General features: G+C 32.4%; 1 pseudogene; it reads left to right on the top strand.

The window, feature by feature from the left end:
• The first annotated feature begins 1512 nt into the window (after positions 1 to 1512).
• On the top strand, positions 1513 to 5272 carry LOC120216379 (annotated as a pseudogene).
• Positions 5273 to 8789: the final 3517 nt, after the last annotated feature.

The raw sequence follows: 8789 nt of genomic DNA, 5'->3' as shown, positions 1-8789 counted from the left end.
TTAAATTTATTTAATGTTATATATATTTAAAAAAAAAATTCAATAATGAGTTCAAAACTCGGAGGCATTATTTGTTCCCTAAAATAAAAGATAACTTCTACATTTTCAGTGAAGGAACTTTTTTAAGTCAATGTGTACGCTGAGATTTATCAAAGTTCTACCAATAACAATTATTTTATAAACCTAATTGATATACGATTTATTATAATTAAAAATATCAAATAAGAACTCATCTTTAGATTTGTTAAATATTATATAACTTTTCAAAACATTTGAAAAGATTTTGTTGAGGATGATAAAGATATTTAGTAATTGCCGGTTCATTTTTGGTATTTGGATGAAGAGGAGAGTAGATCATCATGAGGAAGAAGAGATTCAAGGAAGACCGATTGTAATTGTAGGTGGTTCATCCCCTCTTTCAGTCTTGATCGAGATATTTGTAATAGCCTTTAGTGTGTGTATGTCAACCGAGGATCATTATAACTAGTTGTAGTCTGATAGTCTATATTGATTTATCGCTAGACCTTGAATTTCATTTTAGCTCATCACATGACCATATTAATTTTTTTTTTAATTTTATTTATACGCTTTAGTTCGTTATACGCATGTTTTCAAATGATGTAGGCCAGTTAAGGTTCTAGTGGATGGAGAAATCTGTTTGAAGACCTTGGTTGGTGATTTTAAAAATTTCAAAGGCAATCTTCGTAGGTATTATAAATTTAATATTTCATCGTTTGTTCAAATAAGTTTATTCTTTAAAAGTTTTTAAATAAAAGCTTAACATTCTCAATTTATTAAAATAAACTTAAAAATTTTTGCAAAAAAATTAATTACTTTTTTAATCAATTAGTTTTAATACCACAATATCTTTTATAAATTAACAAAATAGTTATAATAGTAGAGTTAACCCAAACGTTTACCCTTTTGTCATTATATCCCTTTTGGGGGGGGGGGTCATTAAACAAAATATTTTAACATTTACCCATTTAGTATTGAACTTGCAAATTTAAAGAGAAAATTGGTTAAGACATCTATTTAGCAAGTGTCATGATGAATAACAAATAGCATTAATCATTATGATTAGTTAAACAAATAGCATTAATCATTATGATTAGTTAAACAAATATTATCTTGTAAGTCTACTACTGGCTAATTAAACATGGTTCCTATGAATAAAAGACATATCAACAAATCCCTAACCCATTCCAATTATTTTCCCAACAAACAAAATTGAATGGATTTTACAACTTTTGAAACATTCAAAGATTGAATCATCAGGGAAGGAAATACCATTCCAACAAAATATTTAAAAGAAGATTAATAATCAACAAATAATGGTCAAAGTCATAAACATTGGATAATTCATGCCTTTATACAATAATGTTTTTTAAAAAATGTTAATAACTTATAGCAATAAATTGTGCTCGTGACATTTCTATTACAATTTTGGGAGCATCCACTTGATTTGACCCGGCATAAGACCGAGTGTTTTGATTATATTCGAGCTTCGTATTTTCATGGGGGCCTTTACCATATTTGGTTCAAGCATCTGTCCTTTGTTCGTACAATAATTTTCCATTATTTGTACTTCTGCAGTCTGTGTAGACTTGTATTAATAAACCAATTTTTTGATAAACTAGTTTTATAAACAAAACAGCTGTTTGCCTGTTTAACTTTCGGGCCATTGTTTCCAGTCCCACGAGGCACAAAAGAAAGAAGCTTAACAAATACTTTACTGCCTCTTCTCTTTGGCTTCTTCTTCTCTCTTATGCTCTTTGGTTTTAGCTTTTCTTTGGGGTTTCTTTAGTAGCTGAGAATCTGAAGGAGAATAAGTGGATTTTCAAACCTCTTATTCTTGGTCTTTGTGATTATATACACACAGAGAGAGACACTCAAATCTCTTGCTCTTTTCTCTTCTGGAGTTGCTTCAGCTTCTGCAGAAATAGCAATGGCCGAGTATATCTGTGTATTTAACAAGGTACCCTTTATCTTCAACTTCTGTTTATTTTTTTGCAATGCTTAAAAAAGACTCAAATTTTAGTTAAATGACCCTGAGTTGTGTCGGTTGGTATTAAAAGCTGGACATTTTTCCCAAGAAAATCTTTGTTTTTCTTGATTTCCTAGTCTAATTTTTCTTTGTTCTCAAGTTGTTACTCAATACTGGTGGATTTGAAGGTTAATGCTTTGTTTACCTCTTTGTATGTTTGGATCTGGGTTTTCTTTTCATTTATTCTTATGCTCTAAATTTGATCTTTTAATCTGTTCAAAACCAACATTGCATTTAAATTTCCTTTCCTGTTTAAGGACCTTTTTGTAAAAGAAAAATTACAATTTCAGGGTAAATTACTAAACTAACAACTGTTTTAACTTTACTATTCTGTTTCCCTGTTTCTTTATCATTTGAAACATTTCGCATAATATTTTGTTTTCCTCTAGAAACTGCCAGTCCTTTTTAATTTTTTTTTGGCAATCTCATTCGATTTGATGATAAATTTGGTTATGTATGCTCTCGTTTTCAATGCAGGATACTCTCATTATAAAGCCTTCTAAGAAATCTCCACTGTTCTTGAGGACAATAGTGTTGTTGTTTGCTATGGTATGTGGTGTTTATATCTGTACAATCTGTAGGAAGCAAATAAGTACTGTAACCAAGATGAACATCCAAGTCATTGGGAGGCCATCTCCAGATACTAACATTGCTGCACAACTAGAACCTCAAATTCCTACATTACATTACCCGAAACCCGAAACCTTTAGCAGGTAACCTAAATTTCCTTTTATTTTGAACATGTTTTGTTTGTTATGATTTTGGGTTTAGCCAAATTTTCATGCTTAAGTTTTGCTGCTTTGATCCTTTTCCAGGGGTGAATGTACACAGAATCTGGTGAGGTTCTTTGTCATATTGTCGATACAAAGGTCGGGAAGTGGATGGTTTGAGACATTGTTAAATAGTCATGTTAACGTTAGCTCAAATGGGGAGATATTCTCTGTTATGGAGAGGAGGAAAAATATTTCTACCATTATACAAACTTTGGAGAAAGTTTACAATTTAGATTGGCTCAATAGCGCTTCCAAGAATGAGTGCTCTGCCGCTGTTGGCTTCAAGTGGATGCTAAATCAGGTAAAAGAGTGTAGTTTATGATGGTGGAAATTTGTGGTTATGATTGCACTTGGAACTGTGGTGGCCGTTATTATAGATCAGCTATGTGGTCAAGATCTCTAGTTTCATTCTTGGTTGAAATATCATTATTAGCTGTTACAAGCTGCCGTAGAACTTTGAAATTTGATTCTTATAGATGCCGGACTCATATCTTTCTAGTTTCTGTTTGTTAGGTTACTTGGAATTTGGTGTGAATGTTAGATATGGACATGTCCATATCGATGTCTAAATATGTGCTGGACACGATTTTCAAGCTAAATTAATATTCAAGAACCATTGTTCTTTTGTCTTGACTCTTGACCTAGATATTGTTTGAAGTTCAAGTTAGAAAGTCATGGCGTTTATCAAGCTGTTCCAATTGTATGAGAAAGGATCAAAGCTAATAGTCGATTTTGTATTGGCATGATGTATTAACAGTTTCACTTAAGGCATCTAAGTTCATTGATGTTTGTGTTTGGTCTGTCTTAATTCTTGTTTTCTAATAAATTAAAAAATTCGATAAATTCCCTTCTAAAGGAAAAAAGAATTGTTAAGGCTTTGGCCAAGGGAATTTGGATTGTCATTGAATAATGCTTGTTTTGGATCGGCTGAGAAAACTGTACTTATTTCTAGATATCTGATTTTCACTTCTTCATATTACAGTGATTTACTTTAGTTAAAAAATGCAAAAGATTGCAATTAAGATGGTTGATTGGTCGTAACCTCAGTGATGGATGGAGATTATTTGCCTTTCAGTAGCTGCCTGATGGTCAATAGCTTAACCATAGATTTATTGTTATGTAGGGATTGATGGTGCACCATGAAGAAATCGTGGAATACTTCAAACAACGGGGCGTTGCTGCCATATTTCTCTTCCGAAGGAATTTGCTTCGAAGGATGGTTTCAGTGCTTGCCAATTCATATGATCGCCATGCTAAGCTATTGAATGGAACCCACAAGTCTCATGTTCATTCACATCAAGAGGTCTCTGTCTGAACCCCCCTTCTCTCTCTCTCCTCTCAATCTGATTCGCTTATTCCTTCACATTTCACCTTTTTCCTCGGTCGTCAATCTTGAACTTGTTTCTTAATTTAGGCCGCTGCTCTTTCAAGTTACAAGCTGGTAATCAATTTTACATCTTTAATAGTGATCTGAAAGAAGTAGGATCGGCTACTGTCAAGGCTTTAGAATACTTCAACAGCACTCGTCACATGGTTTTGTACTATGAGGATCTTGTTGTGAACAGAAGGCTAAGATATTCACCTGTCACTAATCCTTTTAGTAATTCATTCTGTTATCCGCTCAATGTTGTTGTTTATCATGCTTGTTGCAGAAACTAAAAGACGTTCAAGAGTTTCTAGGGATTCCAGAGATGGAATTAATAAGTCACCAGGTTAAGATACATGAAGGTCCATTATCGGGTTTTGTGAAGAACTGGGATGATGTGAACAGGACACTAAGTGGAACAGAGTATGAAAGTTTCCTTCATGCCGACTACTAAGAAAAATGAATGGTGTGGATACTATCTTCAGCTAATTTTGATTTCCAAAGCTAACCAGACGGACATTCACCCTGTTTGATGGCCGCCCTGAACAAAGGCATGGTGCTTCAAATTTCAACATGCTGTATAGTCAGGTGATTGAGCACTGTAACATTTATTTTGTTGATTTGAATTTTGTTTGATCATATAAACAGCTTGTATATGTGAGCTTATGAAGAGGAAAAAGGTCCCTTAAATAGACAGCTTGCACACGTGAGCTCATGAAGAAGAAAAAGGCGAGTCAATTGTTCACTCTAAAAGAGTGGTTTTAAATTTTTAAGTTTGCCCTGTACTAAAATAGTGTTTTAGAATTGCAAGACGTTGCATTCACCGTAAATATGTTTAGGAGTTATATCCGGGTATAGATTAAAATATGAAGAGGAAACTAGGAGTCTTGTTGGTCACAAAATAAGTGACTTAACGTCAATAGAGCAGCTGTTGTCAACACGCAGTCGCCACCAGCAGCAGCAGCACCACCACCAAGAGCGGTAGTAGGAGAGGGACCCAACCCCGCCCACCAAACAATTTTAGGCACAAATCCCAGTCAAGGATCCGGTCATTCCCTTCAAAACTAGGTCAAAATGTTTCTCACCAAGTGCTTGGTCGCCTTGTTAATCGTGCATTACATTGCAATCAAATCGTATCTTATAATACAGGGTTATTAGGATGACAAATGAGCAGTGCGGGTGTGGATATAACATTCTTGTACCCTTATACTATTTTTGTATTCATCATTCATGAAAAGTAAAATTTTTAAATGCACGTTCGTTTACGTAGGTACATTATCAAATTTATCTCATACCCACTACTTATTTGGTTATTTACCACCTATTTTGTACTTGTTTGTACCAACTCATATCAACTTAAAAGAAACCTCACATATTACATAAACAACAAAAATATAAAACAAACATATTCATTAAGAAGTATAATAAAATAAACATAAGATTAATTGAGTGTATACCCAAATATTTAGTTAAATTACAAGTCATGTTCTATAAAATCTTAAGATTTACAGAATAATTTCTGAAATTATACTTAAATTTATAATAGTCTAAAATTTTATGGTGGGTAATTAGTGGGCGGGTGGATGCGGAACGGATGAGGTTTTGAACCCATCACCTACACACTACCCACGACTGGAATGACTTTAGATCACATCTGCTCATTACCCACTAAACTTATATACATCCCTACTTCAATTGGAATGAGTGCTGTGCGAAATCCATGAAATTATGCCTATCTGCAATCCCTACACAGTGACAGTAACTTCGGCCCTTGAATGATTTCAAATATGGTTAGGTTTCTTTATTGTTTTAATATTTTAGTATATATTTAATATTTAATTATAAAAATAATAATTAAAATAATAATAATAATAATAATAATAATAATTCGAAAGATCAAATGAAAACGAGTGTCTACAGTTATTATTATTATTTTGACATCATTGATAAAGAAAGCAAGTTTTTTTTATTAAGCTAAGATGATTACAAAATAGTATTTGTTCTAAATATTCTTAACAATTTAAAAATAAACATTCAATCACCATACTATAATCGCTGGTGTTCAAACGGGTGACATCTAGAAACAACAACGATTCTTTTAAACATTGAGGTAAGTTGGTTCGTGCATAAAGAAAACAAGTTAAAGAATGATAAAACTGAGCTAGTTTATATAAGGTATTTATTAGGAAGCAAAAGAATATGTCCACGGAATATTCATTCAGCTCGAAACTGATTTAATTATTTCAAACCATTACTGAGGTTGCATTTAACATCCCAGAATGGGCCAGGGGAAGAGGAGCGTTTGCTAGGGCTCACAAATTAAAAAAGTAATAAAATTTTTTTTTTATAGTAAATTAAAAACTGTAGGATGGTGCATTAGATTATTAAGAAACTTTAGGGACTCAAATTATAATGAGAGTTAAATTAATATAATTAAACAAATAGAAAAACTACACCGTCTCACTAATGACAATTATCTTCGTTATCGTACTATCTAATTTGTTTAAGTCACCTACTAGAGCAGTCTATGTATGGTTTTTTTTTTCATATAGTGGACGGATCTCAATTGTTTATGTGGCATGCCTTGGACTTGTTTTTTGATGGCGTGAGTTTTATAAAGAGAGACGCTACCACTCCACAGGATAGATAATATTTAGTAATTCAAATTCTATAATGTAGCATTGAAGTCTCATTCCTTCTGCATTTAGAAACCTGCGAAAATCATAAAACAAAATCAACTTAGTGGCACTGATATTTGGTCAAATTCCGGCTGTCCTATTAACCATCAGTTATCACAGGTGATTCCTAGTTTTCCATTTCTGGAAAACCCTGTTTTCTTAATTAAAACATTTTCACCAGTACAGAGTTTTCACAGCTTTAGCACAAATTATTGTTTATGCTGGTATTGTTTATATGTGCACTTGCAAGTGGAGAAGTACAGAGAGAACCCTCCACCTTTTCGGTGCATTCGGTGGTGGGGAAAAATCAAATATTTATTTTTAGGGAAGAGACATCGTACTCGTACTCGAGACTTATGGAGATAATCACTATCCTTTAACCACTAAGTTTACATGATTCATGCATCATACTTATATTTAGAAATAAATTTAGGTATCGATTCTCCAAATGTAATTAAAAAAATTGATATACATTTTCAATTTAATGTATATTTTCAGTTTAGGCACGGCCCAACAGGCTTTACAAGCCCAATAAAGTACAATAAACTTCACCTGCAAGGGCGTACTTTAGCTTCTAATAACCTACGCACTGCTCAGTTAACCTTTAAAGTCTAGAAAGATTATGAGTTAGAATAAGGTCAAAAACAGATAGGGTTTCCAGTTGGAAAGTTGAACACGATATTAAGACCAAAGCATTATTCTAAACAGAATCTTTTAATGGGGGGAGACTGGAAGTCAAGTTTATTAAGAGTTCCTGTGCTTCTCCATGGTCAAGGAATTTAAATAAAATATGATTAACTCTAATACGTCGGGAGTCGGGATCATGATACATCCTCAGTATTTAATTACAATCATTTATGTTTTTAATAAATTTCCCTTTAGTGATCTTAATAATGTCGTCATTAAACAGTAAAAATATCATAGTAACCTCAATATTATATTTTAACTCTTTATTATAAAAATAAATAAATCAGTTTTGTACATTAAAATGATCTCTCCAATAAAATTTCATCTATTTTATTTTAAATTATCGACGTAGCAATTATAGAAAAAATTATTTTTAACTCTTTAGATTTATAGTTTTATCAATTTAACTTTCAATTACCAAAATTACATAAAAACTAAAAATTATTAACAGTCATTAAAAAACTGGACCCATCACTGGTTACTCTTTGCATGTTACCAGTAGACGAAAAGGTGATTAAATATATAATCAACAGTTGCATGAAGTTGTATGCTGTGCACAGAGAATAAAGATAACTAGTATTTTAAGGCATTATTCTTAGGTTTTATCGTGAAACTACTTCATATAAAAGTATATCTAATAACAATTTATTTAATAAATTATCATAGGTGAAACTGTATATAGATTTATGACTCCTGTTTCAATATTGAATAATAATTTTAGTTATTTAATTTAAAAAGTTTAGGAATATTTCTCATATTAATACTTAATTTTTTTGTCTGTGTTAAAATATATGAATGTATCCATTTTACCCACATTAGCAGGCCCGTAGCTAGGTTGTTAGGGGTCCTGTGCAAATTCTTATAAAGGGGTCCCTATTTTCTAGATATATTCGATTCCGGGACCCCTATTTTTATGTTTCTTAATGACAACAACTGATAGATATATTTGATTTCGGGGCCTTTATTTTTATGCTTCTTAATGGCAACAACTGATAGATATACTCAATTTCGTGACCCCTATTTTTATACTTATTAATGGCAACAACTGATAGATATATTAGATTTCGGGGCCTCTATTTTTTGAGGCCCTGCGCGATCGCGCACCTTGCGCCCCTCAGCCACGCCCCTGCACATTAGTATAAAAGATGATAATTTTATAAAATATAAAAATTTGTAGAAATTTAACCCGTTAAAATAGATACTAATGCAGGGAAAATAGACAAGTTCATGTATTAAAG

Source organism: Hibiscus syriacus, unplaced genomic scaffold, assembly GCF_006381635.1.
Source record: "Hibiscus syriacus cultivar Baekdansim isolate YM2019G1 unplaced genomic scaffold, ASM638163v2 tig00110160_pilon, whole genome shotgun sequence".
Taxonomy (NCBI): Eukaryota; Viridiplantae; Streptophyta; class Magnoliopsida; order Malvales; family Malvaceae; genus Hibiscus; species Hibiscus syriacus.
The sequence above is the reverse complement of the archived record's forward strand: the minus strand, read 5'-3'. Positions and strand labels throughout refer to the sequence as shown.